The 27,811-nt window shown below is 33.9% G+C and overlaps 1 pseudogene; it reads right to left on the minus strand.

Moving 5' to 3' along the window:
* Positions 1-20,259: 20,259 nt before the first annotated feature.
* Positions 20,260-21,334, minus strand: LOC150069534 (mitochondrial fission regulator 2 pseudogene; annotated as a pseudogene).
* Positions 21,335-27,811: the final 6,477 nt, after the last annotated feature.

Consider the following 27,811-nt stretch of genomic DNA (forward strand, 5'->3'; position numbering starts at 1 on the left):
CAGTGAGCCCTTCAATTTGAATCTAATGCTACAACTGTCCTCCCTTTAAACCAAAGGAAAAAATCAGGTAGACTTTTCTATGTAAAATTCTTTGGAGAAAGGAATAATTAGAGGCCTTGATTGTTTGAACTTTGATATTGCAATGAATTCACATATAGTGATAGTTCAGCTGTGTGTATAGAAGCTATCACAAAACATAATATTCCAAATAATTATTGGAAAAATGAATACAAATCAGCAGAATGAGAAAGGAAATGTGATACTTAGCATAAGGTGATATTTCATCTTTGTGAAATTCAAGAACAAGAAACACCCTTGATCTAATAGAAAGAATTCTGAACTGCTTCATCATTTGGATCATTATACGTTTCAGTGTTAATAAGAAGTAGATTGTCTGGAGATTGTTATAGATTATAACTTCTTGTAGAAATCTTTTTTCATATCTCTTAAGTTTCTGTACATTGTGTCTTGCATACAAGATTATTGTCTAGGGAAAGGGAAAGAGAGTACAGAAACTGCAGGTCAAAGGATGAACGAATGTAACAAAGACATTCACTTGACACTAGGTTGGATACCAACATTGCAACTTGGGTGGGGGGAAGAAAAGTTAGGGATCGGGGGAAAGAATGAAGGATGGGATAACATTGTTTAAAAACTAATATAATCATTACTTTACTTGAATAACTGTAACCCCTCTGCTCATCATCTTTTCAATAAAGATAATAAACATAAAAAATTACGATCCTAAAGGAAATGTTGCATAAAGTATTTTGCGACCTTGCTTCTCAGTTGGTGTAAACTAATTTATATTGAACAATTAAAGCATTAAACAGATTCACAGTGCTTGTAATTTTGTTGTTGTTGTTTGAACTGGGCATGGGCACTGTGGATGGACACTCTTTGCACAAGGCTAACGCTCTGCCACTTGAACCACAGCACCCTTTCTGGCTCTGTCTGTGTAAAAGGTATTGAGGAAACAAACCCAGGGCTTTGTGCATGCTAGGCAAGCACTCTACCACTAGACTACGCTCCCAGCCCAGGTCTTGTAAGTTTTATCGTGACAAAGGTAAAGCATACAACTTTAAATATTGTATACACATAATTTCAAACTGATTCAAAGCCAGCTCAAGGCAAGAAATCTGAGAGGCACTCTTCTTCAATCAATGACTAAAGAGTCAAAAGTGGAGCTGTGGTTCAGGTGGTAGAGCACCAGCCTTGAGAACAAAAGCTCAGGCACAGCTTCCAGACCCTGAGTTAAAACCCCAGGACAGCCTTCCCCACATATTTATAGATATATATCTATATATATGTATACATGTATAAATATATGTGTGCACACATATGTACATATACATATATACACATACGTAAATGTGTGTATTTATGTACATATAAAATATACAGATACAATATTTAAAGTCTGTAACATTGCAAAGTGTTATTCTGATGGCTTAAAACAGTAACAGTAAAAGAGCAGATAATAAATAAAGACATATACATTCTTATACAGTTTGTCCTTATTTCATGGCAATACTGTGAAAATGAGAGCAATTACCATGTTGACTATCAACCAAAGAAAATAAATGGCTTTTGTTTGTATTGAGTGCATTTGTTTGTTTTCATTTCAATGAAAACAAACAAATCTGATGGGAAGCAACACATCTCAAATAAACAGCAAATGTGATTTGAAGAAATAGATTCCAAGAGGTTAGTCTTTGAATTCTCTCCCTTTTGTAAGTGGAAAAATCAGAGTACAATATAATCAGTTCTAGTCTTGAGAGAATTTATTATACTCTCACTAGAAATAAATGTATCTTGTTATATGTGAATGGATCCAAAATATTTGTGTTTTATATGTATAAATATACCATTAGGATTTTGGTGGGAGGAATTTCTGTAGTTGGCTTTAGAATTTTCAGATATAGATTTCAATTTAATCTTATTTAAGGGCAGAATGCATGAAGAACTTTACTGGGAGCATTTTATACATAATTTAAACCATTTTTTTCAGAATATATAGGCAAGGGAGAAAAGTTAGAGCAAGGCAGTGAAAAAATTCAGATTGGAAACAAAAGCATGATCTAAAGATACACAAAATTCAATGTGTCAACTTAGGAAAAATAATCAGTAAGGAGAAAATCAAATAACTAGGAATAAGTCTGGAATTACAACCTCAAAAATGGATTCATGTTAATAAAAATGCCAGAAATAATACAAACTAGGAGACAGAGTATATAGACAGGCATTTTAAGGTACTGGCGCTTTCAGCACACACTTTTTAGCATACAGAAAACTAAGTTACAACATAGGAATAATGAAAGTATTATAATAATTTCATACATTTTTCTCTGTAGATCTAGATCCATTTATCTATCAGTCTTTCAAAAGAATTGTTTACAGAGCTAATACTTCTAATTTGAACACATACCTACAATTTAAATATAAATTTATGAAAGAATAGTGCATGTGTTAATAGTAAGTACTCTTTTAACTTTTATATTATCTGATAAATTGTCATTTTTGTATCTAATGTTGTATGGCAACTTAGCTATTGGCTAATTATGATTGCACAAAGGAACACTATTTGTAGCCTAAACTTGATTTACCTGCATCTTCTCTGATATTTTTTCAAATCTCTCAAGCACAAAACACTATTTTGAAACAGAGTATTTCTACATTACATCTCATAGCAATTTTCCTAAATCAATCACATTTGAGTCAGTATAATGAAAGATTATAAAACAGATTAATTAGAGAGACTTTACAGTTCTCAGAACAAAAGCCATAAACAAAGAATGGAGAATGAAGTTGTACTTTGTGGCATTCAGAGGAAAATGAGGGAAGCTACAGTCTAACTATTCTTGTTCTCACTTAGAATTAGTTTCCCATAATTTCATGTGCTGGATGCTTGATTCTTACTATGAATATATGGACAATAATGCAGATATTCAATAGCTGGATATAATCCTGGGATCAACAGGTACATTACTCTGGAAAGGAATTTCTAGGCTTCTGCAAGTGAGTTCCCTTGGGAAAAAAATATTATAAAGGCAGTACCTGACCACTCACTCTGTGGTTATATGATTTCTTCATATGTACAAACTTCTGCCATTGTAATGTCATTACAATTAGGCTGTCATCAGGTGCCTAACAGTTCAGCAACACCAGACCTTGAGGACATTCAGCCTTCGGAAAATGTTAGAAAATCCCTATTCTTTGTAAAGTTGCCTGAGGTAAGTATTTCCTTACAGATACAAAATGGATTACTTAAGTACTTTTTTAATTTTTATTAATATTTAGACTACAATTCTATTTTAAAATTTATTAGGATTGTAAACAATTTACAAAATTAATTAACATAAAATTTGTTTTTGATTACAAGATTCACATAGGTTTGTAGAGACATCAGCAACATGTACACAGTAGTGATTTTTTCAGAGTATTCCAATTATTTCAACTAAGAGTTTTATCACATAAAGAGTTTCTCTTCATTTGCTCTAATTTACTCTATAACCTTGACCTTGACTAGCTTCCTTGGTTTTTTCTTTTTTCATAGTTTTCTCATAATTTTAAAAGAAAAGAATAAATGGAAAGGGGATTACTAAGTCTTATCACTATATAATATTATAGAAGGCATTAAGAAATACAGTAAGAACTCATCATGCCTTGTACAAAAATTTCTGTAAAGACTTATTGTATCATTTTTTTCCTTTCTTTCCTTTTAAGTCAGTGGCATTTCCCCCTGTTGTTTTGGAACACTTTTGAGGATAAATATCCATGATTGGCAAAGTGTGTGTAATGAGTGCATGATTTCTGAATCCATATATCACCTATTTGTAAGTCAAGCTAAGTGAAATGAGTCATGCAGATCTTTAGCAATGAGAACAGATAGCCTGAATGTTAATTCACTAGGTCACTTAACCTCTCTCTCCTACAGGAAGAGAAAGATACTGAGTGGTATAGTTTAGAGGACACTTTGCCTAACTCATTATGTTAATCATAATGCCAGTAAATTGTGTTTAATAGAATGTGTTTCATAATAAACGTCCTAACAAAAGTATTAACATGCTTACACATACTCTCACATTCTTGAAAAATATGTATCACTCTGTAATGGTCTTTCAATTTCTCATCACATTGAAGCAAATATTTAAAAAAATGAAATATCATTGGAATATGACAAATTTATATATTTATATGAGATGTAAATGGTGATGCTAAGTGCATATAAGTGATTAAGTTTTGCTGACCAAGTCAATCTATTTTCTAATGTTTTCTGTTCAAATTACTACACAGTATAATTTTCACTAAGTATAGTATTGTTGACAATTTGGATTATCACAAATGAAGACTCCATTAGTTATATGTCATGAACATGCCACGATCATGTAATAAGCAGGTAATGGAATACAATAGGAATATTGAGCACAACTATATAGAGATCATTTTATCATCAGTATGAATCTATAGGTTACTTTTCACTATTTTAGAGCAGATCTAAGTCAAATAAATATAACTTCCACAAAAATCATAGAACAAAACTTAAGCCAGATCAATTCTTGCTCTCTATTATTTCTTCAACAGAGCCATATAATCTATAAATATAGTTTTCCTTATATTAACCTTTCTTACTAAATTATAAATGTGTATGGAGGATCCTGACATGTTTCAGTGGATAATTGAGACAAGGAAGTGTAGCCTAGGAGGTTAATTTCTATAACTACCTTACTGAACATACAATATTCTTACCTCCACCACCCACTAGAGAGCTGGTAGCCACATAACCCATCTCTAAAAAAGGAAAGTATCCTTTTTTTTCTATTAGTTATAATAAGTGAAATTCCCTAAATGTCTGTTGGAAACAAACTATAACCACTAACCAAAATATTTGCTAAGCATAAAATAGTTAAAAATAGTTCATAAAATTCATCCATGAAACTCTGTTAATTGTTTTCAAGTAATAATTTAAATTATTTATATTTAAATAATTTAACGTTTTTGCCATAATGGAGTATAGCTGAATCTATACATCTACATGAAGATCAAATGTTGTAAGTAGTCGCATGCATGGAACAGAAGCAAACATAGCACTTTCAAAGTCTTCAATCTTATAGTCTGTAAAATATGGGTTGTGATTTGGCTCATTTTGTTTTGCTTTGCCTGTATTTATATTTATTTAGGAATATAGAATTCCTGTTTTAGGATGAATTGGTTAATTAACCAGTTGTAGATTCACTTTACATCTCAATGAAGAGCTGTAAAACCACATCACTAATAGATACTGTATTGGTCTCAAATCATTTTTTTTTCTTGTATCCAGTGCTAGTATAATTCCTAGACAAGGCTAACCAAGCAACTGTCCAATCAATATTTGACAATAGATTATACTGATATTTTTATATCCAAACCCTAAACACTACACATCAGTGAATGAAAAGTGTTTCATTTGTTTCATTTATAAGAAATGTGTTAACAGCTACGGTTGCCAGCATGAGCCACCAGCACCCAGCTCACAGGTAGTTTTTCTTAAATTTAATATTGTATTTTATTGTTGAGGTGATGTATAGAGGGTTATAGTTACATTAGACAAGTAGTAGGTACATTACTTCTTGAACATTGAAATCCCTTCCCATGTTTTTCTACCAATTTCCCTCCACCTAAAACCTCCCAATCATTTTGCTTTCCCCTTCCTTTCAATATTTTAAACAAACAAATATGCAATATACTAGGTACCAAAGACAGATATAGTAACAATATGAGAAGCACCGTAAGGAAAAGAGAGAGAGAGAGAGAGAGAGAGAGAGAGAGAGAGAGAGAGAGAGAGAGAGAGAGAGAGAGAGAGAGGCAGAGAGAGAGAGAATAACTTCATTAATATCTTTTTTTCAGGCTAGTTACAAATTATATTTTTATTGATACAGTCCACTGCTTTTTAATCTGTCAGTTCTTTACCTTAGTATATCATTTATTAAATATATTTTTGTAATACATTTTTGTAATTAATATTTTTGTATTACATTGTATTTGCCAGATAGAAGGTGCATTACTTCATAAACATTGCTGACCCTTTCTCATGTTTTGGTCCCCATTTCCCTTCTCCCACCCACTCCCCTCATCTTGTTTTCCCCCTTCCCTATCCTATTTTAAATAACCGAATAAACATTTATACAATATATCAGATAACAAGGTAAGATGCTGTAACACTATTAGACAACCAAAGGACAAGAAAAGAGATGAGAAATAACATAGTACATTCAGAACACAATCACACATTATATAAACCTGAGGATATTCACGTAGTATCTTAAGAACAACAATCACAAAGATAAACTGCTTGTTTCCATACCTGAAGTTCATTTCACTGAGCCTCATCCTATATGGACATATGCACATAGCTTTTGAGCTATTGTGGTTCTCTGATTGGAGAATCCTAGATGTGTGCTAATTATTACAGATGGAGCCTATGTTTCTTTGGGTCTGGCTTACTTCACTTAAAAGCTTTTTCAAAGACTTTCCATTTCCTTAAAAATGGGGCAACGTCATTCTTTGTGATGGCAACATAGAATTTCATCTTCTTGATCCATTCATCTACTGAAGGCATTCTGGGTTGGTTCCATATCTTAGCTACGGTAAATAATGCTGCAATGAATATAGTTGTGCTAATAGCTTTCATATACCCTTATTTCTTGACATTTGGATAAATGCCCAGAAGTGGGATTGCTAGATCACAAGGGTGCTTTATGTTTAGTCTTCTGAGGAATGGCCATACTGCTTTCCAGAGTGGTTGAACAAGTTCACACTACCATCGACAGTGCAGTAGATTTCCCTTCTGGCCACATCCCTGCCAGCATCTGTTGTTATTAGAGTTCTGTTTTAATATAGATAGATGTCAATAAAGAGATTATGTTACTGGCTTTAGGAAGACCATTTAGAATATGCAAAGCTTTGTTTACTAATTCATTACCAGGAAGCAGTTAAGTATGTTGCTACCTTATAACATCCCATGATTTTCTCTATTATTGATATATATATATATCATACTGTATACCTTATACCTTTCTCAAACCCAGTTAATTGAGACTCTGCAACAGAACCATAAATCCAAGTTAAAATTCTGTGACGTTTTTCTATCATTTGAAAGCTCAAAATGGAAACCTGTAGCAAAATGTATTACACCTATAGTGCTGGCCCAAAAATTATGTTGCCAAGGATTACATGAACATTCCAGTTTCTGCACGCTCTGGGGCCCTTTTTGTCCTAACCATAGGCAATGTTTAGTTTACCTGGTAACATATGGAGTTTACCAAAGGAAACCAGGATGACAAGCAAATCAGTTCTCATGAGATTATACTAAGACCAATAACTGAAAGAGAAGAGATGGTTTTATATCTTAACTATATGATGAAAACTAATGCAAGATTTCTATTTAAAATATAAACAGCTTTTGATTCTGTGATCAAATGGAAAGAAGCATTATTGTATGTCAATTATATCAGGTTTCAGGTACATATATATGAAAGAAGTCATGCTAATTTCAGAGAAGTACTAAATGTGGCTACTTAGATTCTGACCATGGATAGACAAATTTTGTCTATCAGTAAAACTTTAGATATGAAGTGTCACCATTAATGTTCAAACCTAAGAGTGCTAATTAAAACACAGCTAATTAACAGGTAGACTTAAGAACCCTTTCAAGGAAAGCCCTTCTAGCTGTTGCCTGTTAGTTTTGATAACATTTACTCACTGTCATCTAAGAAGAATCTAATTAATTAGTTATTTGGAAATGAGTTAAAAATTTCCCTTGATTTTTGGTCAAAAAGAAACACTAAAAAGTTGGCTAAGTGAACAAATTATTCCTTTAATTATTCCCAATAATCAGGGACTCTCAAGAAATAAGGAAATGAGTCACCATATCAATTAACTTATTTTGAGACGTTTACTGGGAAAGTTTAATATGAATGATACAACAGGGGTAACTTCCTGTACAAATTAAAGTGCTTACTTGTATGGTGCTCTGTACTGGTGACATGCATTTTACTATCTTGTTGTATACATTAGAGATTAAAAGCCCTTATGGACTCTGTGTGTGTGTGTGTGTGTGTGTGTGTGTGTGTGTGTGTGTGTGTGTGTGTGTGTGTGTGTGTGTGTGTGTTACCTGAAGGGTGTATGTGAACCAAGGTCCTAGGTTTGAACTCAGGGCCTAGACTCCTGAGTTTTTGCCAGTTCCAGACAGTATTTTACCTAGTTAAGCCATAGCTCTATTTGTAGATTTTGTTTTGTTTTGTTTGCTTGTTAAATGGAGATTAGACTTGCCTGCTCAGGCTGACTTCAAACAGGGATCTTCAGAGTACCTATGTGAACCTTCTGAGTATCTAGGATGACAGGCATGACCCACCAGCACCCAGCTTCCTTAGGGTTTCTAAATGTAGTGTATGGGACATATCAAAGGTATTGACTTTTCCATTGCCTGAATCTGTTGATTGAAGTTCGAGTTACTAAAGCTTTCCACAGGTTTACTACAATATGTCAAGCTCTTGTTGAATGGGTGAAAGCTGTTGATAAGTGTCAACTAAATCTAAACTCTATGTTTCCAACAATTTAACTCAATATATCAGTAGTCTAAGATTACATTTTAGAGTAAACAAAAGGAAGAATTTTTCTAATGAATTCAATTTACATTTTGTGAAAAGAAACTTTTTAAAATACTGTATGCAAAAGAGAGGTATGTTAAGGTTCTGTTTACACATCTAAGTAAAGTAGTTTAATTATATGTGTGCATCTAGCCAGCTTAGTTCTTCCAAATTCAGAAATTTGTGCTTTGCTTTCTAAGTACAATGAATCTTCTATTTTTGCGAGCAATTATTGTCATTAAAATAGAGAAAGATGAAGTAGCTAATTAACCTTTAAAAAGGTTTTCAATCCATTCCTGGTAAAGTGTGCTTGCTATGTTCTGATTTATAATTTTTTCCCTTGAAAAATGACATTAGATAATTTGAATGTGGTATTCAGTTTTAGTTCACCTGACCTTGATACTGAGTTGTGTTTTCTTTTGTCATCGTTCATCATACATTGTATGATAGTATTTTATCATTAGATCTTTTCAAGTCAATTTCTCCCTTGCTAATTTCTATTTAAAACTACTTCAGTCAAGTATAAAGATAATATTCTGAGGTATCAGTGGATTTTATTTTCTTTCCCCTCATTTTTATGTTTAAAAACATAGACAATTTTTGACTACTTTACTTATTGATATGTGCATTATAAACAATAATATTGCATCTCTCAAAGATCTGGAGATTGAGGAATCCAAGTGGAAGACCAAAGCATATTCAGTGACTAGTAAGCCCAGAATCTTTCCAAGGTGATATTTTTCTGTGTTCTTTCCTGGAGAGAGAACTAATTAGCTCACCACCATGTGTTACAAAAGCCCTCATCCCACGTGTGTTCTGCTCACCTCCCATGGGTCCCAGTTGCTGCCATCACTACATTGGATGTTACAATTTAACATATCTGTGGGAGTGGAAGATATATGTGAAGGACATAATAGTCAGATAAGTCTAGATTATTTTTCATCATTGAGAAGCTTCCAGTTGTTCCCAAGTGTCATCATATTCAGCCATGGTATCTCACCATGGAACACAGATTGAACTGAAATTCCCCATGTGTAGAGCGATGGCTGGCCTTGCAATCATCATCCTGCCTGCCTCTATGTGCTTACAGTACAGCTCCTGTCCCCACACCCAGAATTGCCATAAGACTTTTATCCCTACTAGTAGTTCCCTTTGAATGCTATGTATGTATGTATGTATGTATGTATGTATGTATGTATGTATGTATGTATGTATTTACCTATCTGTACCCCAAGATGACTTTAAAGCTTTTGGATATAAATAAACAATATCAAGATCTTAAGTAAAGTATTAAAATGCAGAGACTAGAAATTGACTTCACTGTTGCCAGTAAGAGTTTCTCAACTTTAGTTTATCATGACAGTGAGTACTAACAACTGCAATAGACTATGTCACTCCCACAAAATATGTGTTTTAACTAGGTAGCTGCCCTCAGCATGGAAATATACAAGTGCCTAAATATTCTGAGACAATTGTCTTCAAAATATAAATGTAAATATAGAATCATATAACATTGTCCCACCTTAAAACAGTAAGTTGCATTTTCTATTTCTCTATTTTAAATTCCCTTTGTTAGGAATATTACTACCTTGCTGTTCTATAACATTGACTATCACACTTCACTGACTCCTTTATTACAGTTGTATTATTGCATTTATTTTTAACTTTATTTTTTAATCTGAGGAGGAAAAATATTATTTTCCTCTTCTCAATCAGTTAATCAGAATGCATATACAGAAAGAAGTATTTTAAGAGACATTATTTCCACAGATTTCCCTTGGCTTTAATGTCAAACACAGTGAATGGAGATTTTTCTTTTCAGTAAATCACATTTTCTTTGTATTTTTTAAAAGCCATTTTAGCTCACCTTTAAGAGGAAAAAACTGTCTTTGTGTTCTAATAGAATTCTCTTGTCTTCATTTATTCATCATTAGGCCAAATGCTGGAAGGAAACCCTTTGTGATTTATTCATTTTGGAATCATCTTTTATTAATTAAGGTGGAAGTACATTTACAGCAATCACTGGTAAATGATGTGAAAAATATTTAGCCCACTCTGCTTGATTGTAATATATTTGTTGAAGACTTTTCATAGTTATCAAATTGGCATTTAGAAACTTCATTTTTATTAGGCAGTGCATATTTTGCTTGCTATAATAATGCAAGTGTGCCCTTGTGACTTTCTAAGGCAAGTGTTTCATATCCTATATTTAGTATCAGGCTTGTGTATCTGCTGGCTTTCTACCTAATTCACTCTATATTTTAATCATAGAATTTCCCTGAAAATAGGAAGAAAAGCATTACAGAAGCACGAGTTTCCACTTGCATAATTAACATTCAAGTTAATGGCATCTCTAGAAGACCAGTGTGTATTTACCTTATTTAGTGATGTGAAACCAATATCATAACTCTCATTTTTATGCTGTACACACAAATTCATTACCTACTAGCAATCAGATGTTAAGTAAGCAGGCAACCTACTTGATGCCTTTCACCACTTAATCATAAACTCCTCAGTAGAAGAAAAATATGGCATTAGCCAGAGCAGAAACACCAAGGGATGTAACAAAATGCTTATTAAAACAACAAAGTAGTAGGTGTAATTGTACAACTTTGACCTACTGAGAAACTAATGTACTATTGTCCAATAAACATAACTAAAATATTTGAAGCAGTAGATACAAAAATAATACTTTACCTACTAAGAAACCAACCTACTATTTTAAGTACTGTTAGGGGTCCTGAAATTTAAATATATATTTACTTAAAACATATTAGATAATAGGCAATTTATTGTTATTCTAAGAAAATATACTTTGAACTATGTTTGGGACACCTCTGAGGATCCATTTGGTTAAAGAACAGCTGAGGCACCATATGAAAATTAAACTAAAAGCAAAATGGCAGGGGGCTTGCCTCAAGAGGGAAAGTGCTTAAAAGTCATTAATTTCAATCATAGTACTCCAATAAGAAGGTATTCTAGCATGTTTAGGAATTTTTGAGTGTTTCCATTTTTAGGGCTACTATTTACTTCAACTGAATTTTGGGAGAGGAGAAAGTAGAGAATCAAACAGTCCTCTATGTTAATATAAAAACTTATATTGATTGGAGATGTATAGAGAACTATACAGTACTTGAAACACTGAGACCTCCCTCTTCTCTCTGCCTGTGAATACTGTTGACCCTAAAGACTCACTTCCTAATTCTCTGTTTTATGCTAGTTTTCACCACCCTTGGTGCATATGACATGACAAAGTCATACATATGATTAATTCAGTATGCATCAGTTTGTGAAAATTATGTGTTATAATTTTACATTAAGTTAAATAACTTAACATTAATATTATAAATATTGATTTCTACCCCAATTCTTCTAAACATGGACAGATATCTCAGGAAAGACAATATCCAAAACTTGAAACACAAGATCAAATGAATAAGTCAAAAGTGTTATGTTTCTCATCACAACACTACATATGAGTGAGCTGGGAGCATGGCCTAATGGTGGTGTGCTCACCTAGCCTGTGTGAAGACCTGGGTTTGATTCCCCAATACCACATACACAGCAAAAGCTGGTAATAGTGGCTCAATTGGTGGAGTGCTAGTTTTGAGCAAAAAGTTTCCAAGAACAGTGCCCAGGCCCTGAATTCAAGCCCCAGGACTTCCAAAAAAAAAAAAAAACTGCAAATGAATGTATCATGAATATATTAGAAGACTGATGATATATATATATATATATATAAGGAATTTCTCAATCTCCCAATAAATACCTGAAATCACAAAATAATAAATAGTAGTGTAACTCACATGTTATAAAGCTGTAGCTGTCTGCCATTTCACTCTGTCTGCTGTTTCTAATAAAAATATCAAATCATTAATGTCATAAATTTCAGAAGATATTTAGAATATTTTTTCAAAAAACATGCCATTGTTTCATATCAAATAATTTTGTTTTTGATACTAGTAAATCATAAGGATGATTGTGATTATTTTGTTATTTTTAAAAAATTTATTTTCAAGTAAAAGGAAAATCCCTGATTTATGGGCTCTGTCCTGTATTCTTCAGTTGAATTCAAGATAATTTCCAGTCTAGATGGACTCCTGAGTAGAGCTGTTAGAAATTAATATAAGTGATTTATTTGTTCTTCTAACACGATTTTATTTCATGGAGAGATAAATACAGAGCCTTTTACACTTAGAAAAATATGGTTACAATCTGTGTTCATAAAATCATTTTCCAAACTTTCTGTGTTCTCTTTCTTTTCATTCTTATTTTTAAGCCTTCTTATTTTGTACTAAATGTTCATTATGCGGTGTTACTAGAAACAAAGACACACACAGCAATTAAAGGAGATAATTTTATTCTCCCTACATGAGGAAGAATGTTCATTAGTAAGGAACATCTCAATAAAAGAATAGAATTATGGAATTATAGGAGTAAGTAAAAGGAGGCAAGCAAAAGGAAAATATAGTTTTATAACAGACACAAAGAAAAGTTATACAAGGTGCAGATGGGAAATTCTTAGCATATGCTGAGGAGTTCGCAGTCATTAGAAAGTTCTGATATTTCGAGAGACTGTGATATTTCTCACCCAACCTTATTTTCTGTGTGCATGATCCTCACATGTACTTCAACATTGTCAAAATCCCTTCTTTTTGTTTAAAGTGTCACCCAACCTTATTTTCTGTGTGCATGATCCTCACATATACTTCAACATTGTCAAAATCCCTTCTTTTGGTTTAAAGTGAATGCAATTTTTTCTGAGTTATCACAAGAACAGACCTATATTAAATACTCCTAGATAAAGTAAACATTCTGAGTTAATGATACAAGAACAAAATGAGAGGATTCAAGAGGATAACTGATAGAACAATTCTGTAGAGTAATAAGTATTCTAAATTTTTCCCCAAGGGAGCATAGCCTAGTGTTAGAATGCTCTCTTAGCATGCAGGAAGCCCTGGGTTTGATTCCCTAGTACCACACACACAGGAAAAGTTAGAAGCAATGCTGTGGCTCAGGTGGAAGTGCCTTAGCCTTGAGCAAAATTTCCCAAGAACAGTGCCCAGGCCCTGAGTTCAAGCCCCAGAACTGGGAATTTTTTTTTTTCCACTAGGTAGTCACAGTAGTCATTATTATGTGTGGAATGTATCACCACTCCCCATTTCTTAAATTAGAGTGTTTGACTATGTGCTATTTTATTTTTACAATCACATAATTATGTTTTTAAATATGTCATTTACTGAGCAAAGGAGACATTGATCACACTGGGAAAGAGTATTAATCCTAACTAGGAAGAAAATGTAGGCATTTCCTGAGGGCTATTAGATAGAACTCTATCCAATTCTCATCTCCCAGGGCTGTGGGACTTCTACTGCATGTGACTGCATGTGGTTTCCATAGCTTAAATACTTTGCTGAACAGAGTGCCGAAATTTTAGATGACAGCCCTGCATTTACCCTGTCAAAAATTTCAGGTTCAATATCTGGTTCACTTAGTAGCTTCATAGAAACGAGATTGATATGATAGGCAACTGAAAATGGCATATGGTGAAACAACTAATGTTTTTTGGGTTTATCTGCAAATTATGTAGTTAAAAGCAAATTATTGAAGGCATAGAATTGGACGACATTTGGTAGATTGTTTTCATAGTAATGAATTAATCTAATTGTTCTGGAAGATTCTTCCCATGTTGACAAAAACAAAAATATATCAGGCTAAGTAGTCAAGGAATAGAAGTATCTATGAGTAATATACTATGGTGTAATGGGATGCAATGTATTACTAAGGTACTAGACATTCTCTACTTTGATTAACACAATGTAGGCTGCTATGCTGCGATACAATTAAGAAATAAATGGTTCAAAACAAAATAGCCAGAGATTATGAACAAGTACTATGAGAAAGAATGCATGAAATTACTCTATCTACATTATTGAGCTATTAAAGTATTCTTGTGACTACATGAGCTATATAAGTCTAGCAAAGAATGAGAAATGTTAGCTCTTACCTTGAATTACAGTAGAAGTAAATAGAAACAGTAAAAAGCTGTATGTTCAATAATGAATTTTAGGAGTGAATATATAAAGAAAAGGAATAGACACTAGATTGTTGAGCAACATTTCACATTTAATATTGTTATTTAGAAGCTCTCATAAAGAAGGAAGTATTGGGGCAGAGATTCATTATTCGATGGGACCTAAGCAGGCAACTCAAAAGCTCATGGCAAGATTAAGAAGAGCAAAACAAACTAAACCAAACATTGTTTAATGAAACTAGACTCCAGAAATTAGAAGACATAACACATTTAATGGGAAAGATTGTGACTTAACTCTGAATCAGTACAAGGTTTATCTCAGAAGTAACCTAGTCTTGTATTCATTCTAAAGGGTCATTGTGGTATTTGTGTGGGAAATACATTCCATAAGTATTAAAGGGAAATGAAGAAAAACAGATAATCCAACACAATGTAGTGACTCTTCATATTTATTTTAAAAATGTTTCATGTAATAACAGCAAGTTGATCTGTGCAATAACTACTTCATTAAATGTTTTCCTTAAACCAAGAATTTTTGTAATTTGGCATAAACAGTTAAATACAAGAATATTATGTGTGTATTAAGATATATATTAAAACATAGTTTATATAGTCACAGATATATGAATACTAAATATGCATATATGTAAATTTAGTCATTATTCAATTTAGTTTATTTTAATTACAATGGATTTAAAAAGTTAAATTAAAATTAAATTAAAAATGTTATTGGAGTTTTTAGGAGACTAAAGTAGGAGGATTATGAGTTTGAAGTCACCTGGACCTCAAAAAGCAAGAAAGAAAGGAAGAAATGAGGAGGGAGGGAGGAAAGAGGGAGGAAGGAAAGAAGGAAGGAAAGGAGAAGAAAGGAGAGGAAAGGAGAGGAAAAGGGAAGAAAGTAGACAAAGAAGAGAACAAGATCATACTGTTGCAACAACAGTGTATTAAAATAAAACAAATTTATGCTGAATATTTCACGTTGTACACAAAGTAAAAGAATTATAAACCAAGAAAGAAACTCTAAACAATTGAGCTTTTTAAAAAGTTAGTAGTGCAATTCTTTTTTATTAAAGAATTCATTAACATTAATTTTTACATCATATTTCAAATGACGTGTTTAACAAGCATGTGTTCAAGAAGGGAATCTCTATATACAACCCCTGGCACCCAGATTAAAATTAGGCTGAGAGTTTATATGTCTTAGGTACATATTAATTTATGTAATAAAACATTATGTCTATAACAATGCAATTCTTTTAAGACCCTTATTTCCTATATATCTTGAAGCTAGGAGACTCCTTACACTTTGTTTCACACTGATTATTAAGGATGGCACATGGTAAATAGTCTCTGAAGGTGGAGTTTTTTGTCTTTTCCCAAATAAACGATGTTTGTGGGCCAGGAGTTTGGCCTAGTGGTAGAGTGTCTGCCTAACATGCACAAAAACCAGGTTTTGATTCCTCGGTACAACATACACAGAAAAAAAGCCGGAAGTAGTGCTGTGTCTCAAGTGGTAGAGGTCTAGCCTAGAGAAAATCCAAGGACAGTGCTCAGACCCTGAGGCGAAGCCCAGGACTGGCAAATAAAAATAAAGTAAAATAAATAAAGATCTTTGCTTACTTATAGCCTTTGAAGGGTAATAATGTCAATGTTTGATGAAAGTTAGGCATACCTATCATCATTATAAAGAGGGCACCTCTTTCTAAAGCATACAGTCACAAATAGAATTATGCACCTGTAGATGCAGAGTGATTTTTGGCACCTGTCCCAAAACTTCACTGCTCAACAGACTGAGACCAGTAGGATCACTGTGTGAGCCTATTCCATGTAAAAAAATCTACAGAAAATATCTTCAAAATGATATTTGTGCAGGAAGTGTGACTCAGGTGTTAACACACCAAAATGTCAAGTGGAATGCCCTCAGTGCCAACCTCAGAATACCCCCTAAATATATACATATATTAAATGTGTATATACATATGTGTATATATATCAAATTAAATGATGAAGAAACACTTTGCATTATGCTCTCTACCAATGATCTTCATGAATGTAAAATGTCATAGAATTGCAAGGATGACTGCAGTGAGATTAATAAAAATAGTAAATGTAACTTCATAATTTCAATTTAAATGAAAACTTTAGTTAACCATAGATGCTACCAAATATTAATCTACTTTCTCTCAGTTTTAATTAAATCTGGAAATTTTTTGTGTAATAGAAAAAATACATGAGTCTATATGAACTCATGTGGAATACATTGTCTAGAGTTTTAAATTTTGGCCTTCTTCTGGTTAAAATGGACATTAAATATTGGGAGACCAAATATGTAATCTTTAGCTTGTTTTTCTAATAATAGTTGGGAAATGTACATCTTTTTTTCAGTGTTCAAGTATTTTTTATTAAAGAATTTATTAACATTGCTTTTTACATCATATTTCAGATGACATATTTAACAAACAAGTATTCAAGAAGGGAATCTCTATAGACAATCACTGGCACTTAGATTTTAGAACATAATTATAATTATGCTCAGGGTTTGCATTTTAGATACACATTTATTTTTGTAATAAAACATTGTGTCCATAGAGTCATAAATTATGTAGTTGTGTTAATATTTTCAATACCATGTCCATAGAATTGGGTACATAAATATTGAGTCCTTGCTCTTGTATTATTTGGATCTAATAGCTACATATTAAGGATACCATGCAACTTTTTTTCCTTTGGTCTTGGCTTGTCTCACTCAACATGATTAGCTCTAATTCATCCACTTCCCTACAAATGCCATTATTTTATCTTGTCTGTTGGCTATGTAGAATTCCATTGTGTGTGTGTGTGTGTGTGTGTGTGTGTGTGTATGTGTGTGTGTGTGTGTGTGTGTATGTATATATATAACACATTTTTTACCCATTCATCTGAAGTAGGGCATCTGGATTGTTTCCATCACCTGGCTATTGTGAACAGTGCAGATATGAACAAAGCTGAGCAGGTGTACTTTTCCTGAACAGAATCCCAGGGTCACAGATTGGAGAGAAACTTGATAAATGGGACTACCTAAGAATAAAATGGTTTTGCACAGATAAATGCATAGCTACTAAAGTAGAGAGACAGCCAACCAACTGGGAAAAGACATTTACCAATAATACATCAGACAAATGCTTAATATCCAGTATCAGGGAAATCAAGAAATTAATCCCCTCCCAAACCCAACCAACCAATCACTAAATGGCCAAGTGAACTAAAGAGAGACTTATCAAAAGAAGAGGTTAAAATGGCAGAAAAGCATATGAGAAAATGCTCATCATCCACAGTCTTAAAAGAAATGCAAATAAAAACAACCCTAAGATACCACCTTACCCCAATAAGAATGGCCAAGGTTTTGAACTCAGACAATGACAGGTGCAGGCAGGGTTGTGGAGAAAAAGGAAGTCTACTGCATTGCTGGTGGAATTGTAAGCAACTTCAGCCACTCTGGAAAGCAGTGTAGAGGTTTCTTAAAGAACTGAAAATAGACCTTCCCTATAATCCTGCCATACTTCTGGAAAGTGTACATCTTTGTAGAAACTATTTTCAGAATGTTCCAATACTTGTGCTTCAGAGTTTATCTAACAAACAAGGGCCACAAAATTTGTTAATGGAAAAATACAGGTTATATTATATGAAATGATCCAAAGAACATTTGGCAAAAATCACAGTGCTAATAACAGAAAAGTCATTTTAGACTTCTTTCATTTAGTCTTACAAATTCAGACTTAAATATAATTTTTCTTAGCTATATCACATTCTGAATTACTTATGAAATAGAAACCTCTAAACAGCACCTCAACACTCAAAGGTTCCTAACATGGAGCTATTGTCTACTCAGTAATTTTCCAATCTTCATATAAAATGTTTCCATCTTTTACATATTTCTTGTTTTCCACTGCAACAAGTTAATTCAAAACACTAGTTACTTCCTCAGAATATGTATGTTTTTGTTTTTGTCACTAAAACTGCCTTGCAATAATATGGAGGACAGCTCTATTTGAGGTCTGATAACAGATTTTATGAGTGAACTATTACTCCTTGCCAATTATTACAAATAATGAAGTCAAAGATTTTGTTCTTTTGGCAAGCAGGTCTTAGTACTGGTTCTTATTTACTTCACAGTCAGATATTTTTTCCAGTGTATTTACATGTATGTATAATGAATTCTATGTATATTATTGTACAGATGGGCTCTTTGGAAAACAATCCAATACTACATTTATTTGTATTAAACTTAATTTTTCTAGACTCAACTATCCAGCATATCTTTATAATGTATTTTTAAATTTTTTATTGTAATGTAGAGAGGGGTTACAGTTACATTTGCCAGATAGTTGGTGCATTGCTTCTCACACATTGATACCCCTTGTCATGTTTACCCTCCCCCACCCCTCCCAATCATCTTGTTTTCTGCCTCCTTCCCTTTCCTATTTCAAATAATCAAATAAATGTATATACAATATACCAGGTAACAAAGTCAGATAGAGTAACAGTATGAGATTAACCCAAGGGCAATAAAAGAGAAGGGAAATAACATAGTACATGAAGAACAACAATCACATAAGATAGAGCTTTTGTTTCCATATCCTGGAATATATCTTTTTGATGGTAGAAACTGTTACTAAACTTACCTAATATGATTCACAAAACAATTCTGTTTTATAAATGTTCTTGACATTAAAACAATATATTTAATGAATTTTCATTTTGAAATTTCCGTACTTTTACATTTTGAAATTATTTTCTTGTCTATATTCTCCTTTATCAACTTGAACCCATTTTTTTATATCCATTGCAGAGTAGTCAAAATCTGAGATAAAGTTCCCCTTCTTGTTCTAATGCCTTTGTGGCAAGGTATACAATGTATTTGATGCCCTCTTGAACTATATTAAAAACAAACAAAGCTGTTAAAATTCAGGGAAAATATAAGATATAGAACACAATCTATTTATTTTGCTACAAAACACTCAAATGAAACATTTATTGTACACATTAGTTTCAAAGGAACAGAGTATAAACATAGTAAGGATCTCAGGAAATGAAGTTCAGGAATACATACTTACATAGCAAGTGTGGGAAAACCTTAATCAGAAAGATGCTACTTCTATTTTGTCAAACTGTATTATTGGTCAAACTGTATTTCTAAGAACTACATCAGGATGTTCAAACCTATATGATTAAAATGAAAACTATCCTAATAGGAAAAAAAAAACTATATTTGCATCTTTTTTGACAATCTCCATGTTGCTGGAAGTCAAGGAAAAGAAAAACTGACAACTTTTAAAAGATTCAAAGGCACTTAGGAAGTCACAGTTGGTTTATATACTATCAATGATATTAGTATGCAAAAAATTCCATAGACCTAACTCTCTTCAGCAGTCAGTTAATGCTGGATCTTCGTTCCTAACTCCAGAAACACGTATTCCCAAACAGTTTCCTCAGGACTCAGAACTCTCACCATCAGAGGACATGAAAGGCAGCAGAAGACAAGTGGCACATTTCTCCACCTCTCCTCCAAGGGCTGATAGCTTGGCTACAGCTCTTGTGTATTTCTACTCTTCCTTTAGATCACTGTCCAAACCTTGAAGTTTCTGGACTAGAAAACAGAGAAGGTCCCTAAGATCTATCTTCTTTGTCAAAGGAATCATCTTGTTGAAATGCAAACTTCTGCTTCAGCGCATGTGATATTAAAAGACGCTGGATCCCACTGGGAACTCTGTCTTTGCTCCTTATAAAGAAGCCTACCACCTAGTGACCGTTCAACAGCACGAAGCTTCACTTTATCCACGTCCTTTCGAACATCCAACATATTGAAACCTCAGTGTTTCCCTGGTTTGGGGGATGATTATAAATGCTCTTCCTCACACTGGAGTGCTTCTTTTTCATTTCAGTTACTGGAATATCTTAGTCGCCAACACTGGTGGAAGCAGATTGGGATTGTAGGATTGTATGGGGGCAGGGATCAATAGAGGCTGGAGAGAAGGGCAGTGAGGAGAAGTGTTGGAAATGGGTCTGGTTCTGCTCTCAGCTGGGTGATGACTGTGTGTCTTTCCTAGGCCACTGTCATTCCAGTCACAGGAACCAGAATTTCTACTACTAGTCACTTCCTTCATCGCCATATTCGCAGCAATCTGAGAGCAAAGGAAAGTTAGCTCATGGTCCAGGACAGCCAGTTTTTTTTCCAACAGCAGCTTTGCTTATGGAGCCATCATTTTCCATTCGCATATTCTGCCAAGCAGCAGGCGACAGGGGAGCCCAGGCAGGTTACATTAAGGAAAAAAAAATCAAATTCTTCCCTGTCTTCATTTTGTCCATATGCTTATTCTGTATCCTAGAGATTTGGGAGGCAGACACAGGAGGATCACAAGGTTAAGGCCAGCCGATATTTGCCACACACAAACTATCAGCAAAAGGTAGAACCATAGGTCCACAATTATTAGATTCCACAGAGTTCAAGTGTCGGATCAACTTAAAACTAGGTCTTTGACAAGATTCTAAAGGAAGCATTTTCCCAATAATAAAAACTCCGAGCTTCCATATTTGGAAGAATATTATTATTATTATTCCAAATCAGCAAAACCTGGTCTACGGGAATACCAAAATATGCCAGAATCTCTCTTAAAATACTCAATGTGAGAGACATTGATGAGCAAATTCAAGAGAACATCGTCAATTTCACGGTACTTCCGGAGGCCAAGCCTCAGCAGAGCCAGGGCCACAGAGCCTAGGCATCAGGGAACCCTTTCTTTGAATCCTCCCGTGGGCATTGGTGCAGGTCCACCACACTCGGGGGGGGGGGTGTTACAGGACCTCCGGCAGAAGCTATGTGCCCCGCAAAGGCTGCAAGCAGATGAGGAGGCTGGATATTGGAGAGCGGCGGGAAGGGAGGAAGGCTTGAGAGGTAGAGGGGCTTCGCTGGAGCCCGTGGTCAGGTGGTAAAGTTTCTTCAGGTTAGCAAGTAAGCAGTGAGTCCTCAAGAACACAATCTTTTTAATACAGAGAAAATAAATTGTCTGGAAAGGAAGATATATAAACAAACTTAATGTTGTGTTTTGAGTCAGCTATCACTTTTTGGATTGTTAACATAATTTCATGAATTTATACAATGAAAAAAAGTATGTTTTAGTGACTAAATAATCTTGGTTAGATCTATTTAATGTGGACATAATATTGAATTATATAAGAATATAGTATGTTTCGATGTCATACTATTCACTTTAATTACGAAACTATGAACAGTTTAAGTAATTTCAAGCTTCATTCTACAGACCTTCACACGAGAATATTTGCTTTCCATTATATATTCTTCTCACTCGTGCAGTTGCTTCACAATCTGTTTGTCTGTTTGCTTCCCTAAGATTTTAACTCGGGATTTTGGCCTACTTATAAAAGCAGTGCTGAATTTTCATTGCATGAGCCATTATCTGCATGTTCAAAGTGACCCTCTATTATTAGAATATGCTCTGTGTCCAGCATAAATCATTGGGATCTTCAAGAGACATTCCCTTATTCTTTGTTTCATAATGGGGCTTCATTTGTTGTTATTTTTAAATGTGTATAATAAATCTAATTTCCCTGCAGGGCAGACATTTTTCTTTGGGAATTATTTATTTTGTAAGAACAAGGAAATGACCTCCTGGAATGTTTGCTCTGGGATCCGGGAAGTTTCTGTTCGTTTTGGACACCTGACCAAGATGCTCTTCTCTATGGAGAGCTGTCTGTATTGACCGATAGTGAAGTGAAGATCTGTTAAATAAAGCGCTTCCTTTCTATGAAAAGGATTTTTTTTCTTTCTTTCAGATCTGTTTCCTCTTTGGGGGAAGCTCTTTCTCTGATCTTCACTTGAATATGTGTTGACCTCCAGGTCTCCTAGGTAGATCTACCTCCATTTGCTGTTAGTTTTCTTCTAGTGTGATGTTGCTTTTATCACGTTTTCAGAGAAAGGCCAGTTTTTCATCTTGCTTTTCTCTGCTCAATGTGTCAGATCCTGCACATATTTCCCTGAAGCATTGTCACGGAGACCTCTGGTGTGCCATCTCATCCTGAATGACCAAAGAAAATGTTTCTTTTTTGTCTACAAGACTGGAATTAAGTTATTTTAAAAGCAACACATGAGCTTGGTGAAAAACATTATGTCAACTGAGATACAACTACAACAGAGAGCAGAAAGCCTGCCCAAAACTCCCGAAGTCAGAGAATGGAGCATGTAGCCCTCTAATTTGGGAGTAACATTCAGAAGTAGCATCCTTGGGACATCTCAGCATATAAGAGGAATGTGGTTGCTACTTAAGATGCACAGAGATGCAACTGAAGAGTGAAGTTACTGACCTGGAGAGAAAACTGTCTTTACTTTCCACAGCATTTCCAGAACCCATTTGGAAGGCACTAGGGAAATCTATTCAATGGAGGATCTGGTTTTTCTTTTTGCTGGTTCAAAGGAATGTATTTCTTCTGTAAATGAAAATATACACAAGTAGCATGTTGAATATAATTAAAACAACCAAAAGCTTTCTTTTTATCTCTTATTTTGTAACTCAAACTTCAATTAAAAACCTCAATTAAAGGAAGGCTCCATTTTTACCCCCCACCCCCGGTTTTGGGGCTTGAACTCTGGGCTTGGACACTCCCTGAGCGCTTTAGTTCAAGGATAGTGTTCTAACATTTTGAGCCACAGTGTCACTTTTACTTTAATGATGGTTAATTAGAGTTAAGAGTCTAATGGACTTTGGTGCCTAGGCAAGTTTGAACTGTAATCCCCAGATCTAAGTCTCCTGAAGAGCTAGGATTACAGGCATGAGCCACAGAACAGAGCCTCCTTTCATACATTCAGCACCTAGTACTTCCACACTAATCTTCAACATGTCTTCCTTTTCTTCCCACTACCATGGTTTTAGCAAGTTACCAATAGATCAAGAAGAATAGTATCAGAAAAGTTTGAGGAAACAAAGTGATTAAGAAATTTCAACGTGAGAAATAGGTCAAGAAATGGTTTTGCTCAAAGTTTCCACATGGATTCCATATCACAGAGAAGTAAGTTGCCAATAATGAGGAGTCTTATTATATTAAGCCCTCTTTGAGCTTTGTAATGTTCTGTCAAGAAGAATTAAATTCAGTTGAAAATGTGCTATTTAAAGAGAACAAGCAACTTACATGAAGAATAAAATACATGTAGCTTTTTAGAAGGTAAAAATTTAGTTAAAAATGAACAAACAAGGTGAGTGATGTGATATTTTATCTTTAAACTCTCTCTCTCTCTCCATATATATATATATATACACTTCAATACTAAAACTGAAAGCCATGCTTGAAGCTGAGCAAATTCTCTACTTGGGCTACACCCAACCCTTCTGTTTATAACATATTTTGGTACAAGTCTCATGCGATATTTTCCTAAGTTGTATTCAACTCATTGTCCTCCTGCCTCCACCTTCTCACAATATGGGATTTCACACACAGCACTACCATGTTCATTAACCCATTAAATTTAAAAGCCATTTGAAGAAGACCTGTACTATTCTTGCTTCTGTCATATAAGCTAGAAGTATAGAAATGAACTCCCCCATATTTATTTTTGCCCAGAATGGCCCAGATTTATGACCATCTTAATGTTAGCCTCCTATGTAGTTTAGGATGATAGGCATGTTTTACTTTGATCAGGTATGGGGCAAGAAGGGCTTTCTTGGACTGTGCTACCAAGCCTGACCACAAATTGTAATTCTGAAATTCTCAGCCCCAAGCACCTACATTTATTTATAGGCCTGTATTACCAGTATATGGCCAAAATATTTTGAAAATATTAGAAAAATCTTCCTTTGTTAGGTGCCGTGATATCAGAAAAGAAATTAAAACCTGACACATAGCATTTTTCAAACAACAAAAATTTAAAAACCCCTTTTTCATTGAATCGTAGTGGTAACATAAGAAATGGATTAAATGTACTAAAATACAATTTATTCATGTATTTATTTATTTATTATGTTTTATTTTTTGTCAGTGGTGGGGCTTGGATTCTGGGTCTGGGCATTGTCCCTGAGTTCATCAGCTCAAGACTACCACCCTAACTCTTGAGCCATAGAGCCACTTCCGGTTTTCTCATGATTAATTGAAGATGAGTCTCCTGGACTTTTTAGTGCCTGGGCTGGCTTTGAATCATGATCCTCAGATCTCAGCCTCCTGTGTAGCTAGGATTACATGTATGTATATTATATATTGAGTAAAATGCTCAAGTTTGTGAAGAATGTTTTTGTCATTGTTGAAATATTTGCAAACAGTTTTACTAAACATTTTTCCAATTATTCTAATGTTAAGAAAACAATCCCACCAATTAGATATTATACTGCACTTTAGCCTAAGATGTATTATTTGTACTGTTGGTCGCCACTGAAGAATAAAAACAGGCTTTATCTAGGCGAAAAGTCAGATGCATACATTAAAGCCATTTCTCTTCAGGGAAAATATATGTAAATATTAATAACATAAGCAATTATTGTCAATGACGGGCTGGGAGTTTGACCTGGATTCGATTCCTTGGTCCCACATACATAGAAAAAAAATGGAAGTTGTGCTGAAGCTCAAGTGCTAGAGTGCTAGCATTGAGAAAGTCTAAGGCAGTGGTCAGGCCCTGAACTCAAGCCCAAGACTGGCAACAAAAGAGAATAACATAAGCAATTATTGTCAATGTATTATTTAAATGTATTATTCAATGTATTATTGTTAGTTATTATTTTTACTGAATCAGTGAATGTTGTAGAGAGATGCATGGGTGGAGATTTATTTCAGTGAGATTCCACAAACACACACACACACACACACACATACACACACACACACATACACATACACACACACACACACAGACATACACACACACAGATCTCAGTGCCTGATAGTATTCTCAAATTCAGGTTGTTCTGAAATAATAGGTAAACTAACTCTTTAGGAGAAGAATCGTTTTAGCCTTTATTTTTAGCTCTATTTAATTCATAGGATTTATGTGAACTATACAGAATCACAGAATTAATTTTCAGTAGTTACATTATAAAATGAGAACATACAATATAGGAACTAACTCTAGTCTTTGCATAGGGTGAAGCTGTTCCTTTTTGGCAGCATGTTAATTCATGCAATCCACAAGGGGTCCATGGAACCACTGTGAACCCATTTAAAATAGGATAGCTTGATCCATTATAACCTTTTCTCTCGCCATCCTAATAATTACCCTAGGTATTTGGAGGTTATAACTACATATGGAAATACTTCCTTACCCATTTTTATTCAGTGTGATGTGCTACAAAGCCCACTGAAATCACAAGAGGATGTAAAATGTGATAATTAGTGGGAAATGCTGCTGCAATAAAAATGGATGGGTATGGCGGGGGGTTTGGTCTAGTGGTAGAGTGCTTGCCTAGCATGTACAAAGACCTGGGTTCGATTCCTTGGTACAACATATGTAGCAAAAAAACAGAAGTGGTGCTGTGGCTCAAATGGTAGAGCCCTAGCCTTGAGAAAATCCAGGGACAGTGCTCAGGCCCTGAATCCACACCCAGGACTGGCAAAAAAAAATGTATGGGTATGTGGGACAGAAAGAATGACACAGATATGGAGACAGAAAGAAAGATGGGCAGACAGAAATGAGGGTAGAAATATGTTGTTATTTTTATTATATCCAGGAAGCCAAAGGTTACCTTTCCCGTATATAAAGAAGAGAGGGAAAAATAAAAAAGAATGCTGTGTTTTTAAAGTACTTGTAATTGACTCAAACCCTAGACACGTAAGGTTATATAGGATGAGATTAAATGAAAAGAACTGTAATATATGGAAACAAGAGCTTTATCTTGTGTGATTGTTCTTAATGTACCATGGGAAGTTATTTCTTTTCTGTTTTTTGTTAATCTCATATTGTTACTGTATCTGACTTTATTACCTGGTATATTATATATATGTTTATTTGAAATAGGAAAATAAAGGGGGACAAACAACATGATTGGGAGGGGGTGGGGGGAAGGAAATGGGATAAAAACATGAGAAGGGGTATCAATGTGTGAAAAGTAATGCACTTACTACCTGACAAATATAAATATAGCCTTCTATACATTATCTCGACAAAAAAACATAAAGTACTTTTAATTGATGTTCTTATAACCACATTTGATTTGCATTTTCACAGACAATAAAAATGGTTCTGAAAATTTACAAAAAAGTTAAGGTAAGTGGAGGGAACTAACAATTCCTTTTGAAGAGTAAAATGCAAGCATTAGAATGTAATTCCTTTATAACACAGAAAACAGCAAGCTGAATTCTGGTCATGATAGTAGTTTTCTTGGTTACATTTAAATATTAAATGATTTTCCTTCCACTTTCTCTTTTTATCTTTATTTCTACTGTTTTATAGTTGGTTGTTATATTTTATTATGTGATTAAATAATTAATTGTTCTAGTGATAAAGTAGAAAAAGGTAGTCTACAATTCCAATCCCCAGATTTAAAAATAAACAAAATGAAACAAACCATAAAACCATAACAACAAAATCCTCAAATTACTGATGTTGGAGCTTTACAGTCCAAGATAATGAAACTGACTTTGTTCAAATATCTTTGCAACATTTTAACTCCCACCACATATATTTTTAAAGCATCCAAACCTGCACTAACAAATAACACATAATTGAAAACTTTATAAAATCAAATATTAACTGAGAATAAGTTGAGAATATACAGGGACACAATAAAGTTACTTAGTTGTAAAAGTGACCAATAAATATTACATATTAAATTATTTGATCATGCATGTTTGTGTAGATCCTTTGACTGTTGCTTATCAGTTACACATATTATTTCAAGAGACTAATTTATATTCATAAATAATTTCTACATTTTTCTTAATGTTAACTTGAAAGTCTTTCTCAAACTTTGATGGAAAAATAACAGATGGAAAGTAAAGTCCATTGTAATTCTATTTATTTTTATTAGGTGGTTCATTATTAAAGGTTTGATGAAAATAATGCATAACAAATACATGGAAAGCATAGTAAGTATAATTCATAAACAGAATAATACTGGAAACCTTGAAAACTTTTCCACATTAAGATTGCATTGAAAATTTAAGACATTCATAGAAACTA

This window comes from Megascapheus bottae, chromosome 1, assembly GCF_031878675.1.
Source record: "Megascapheus bottae isolate mThoBot1 chromosome 1, mThoBot2.hap1, whole genome shotgun sequence".
In the NCBI taxonomy this organism is placed as follows: Eukaryota; Metazoa; Chordata; class Mammalia; order Rodentia; family Geomyidae; genus Megascapheus; species Megascapheus bottae.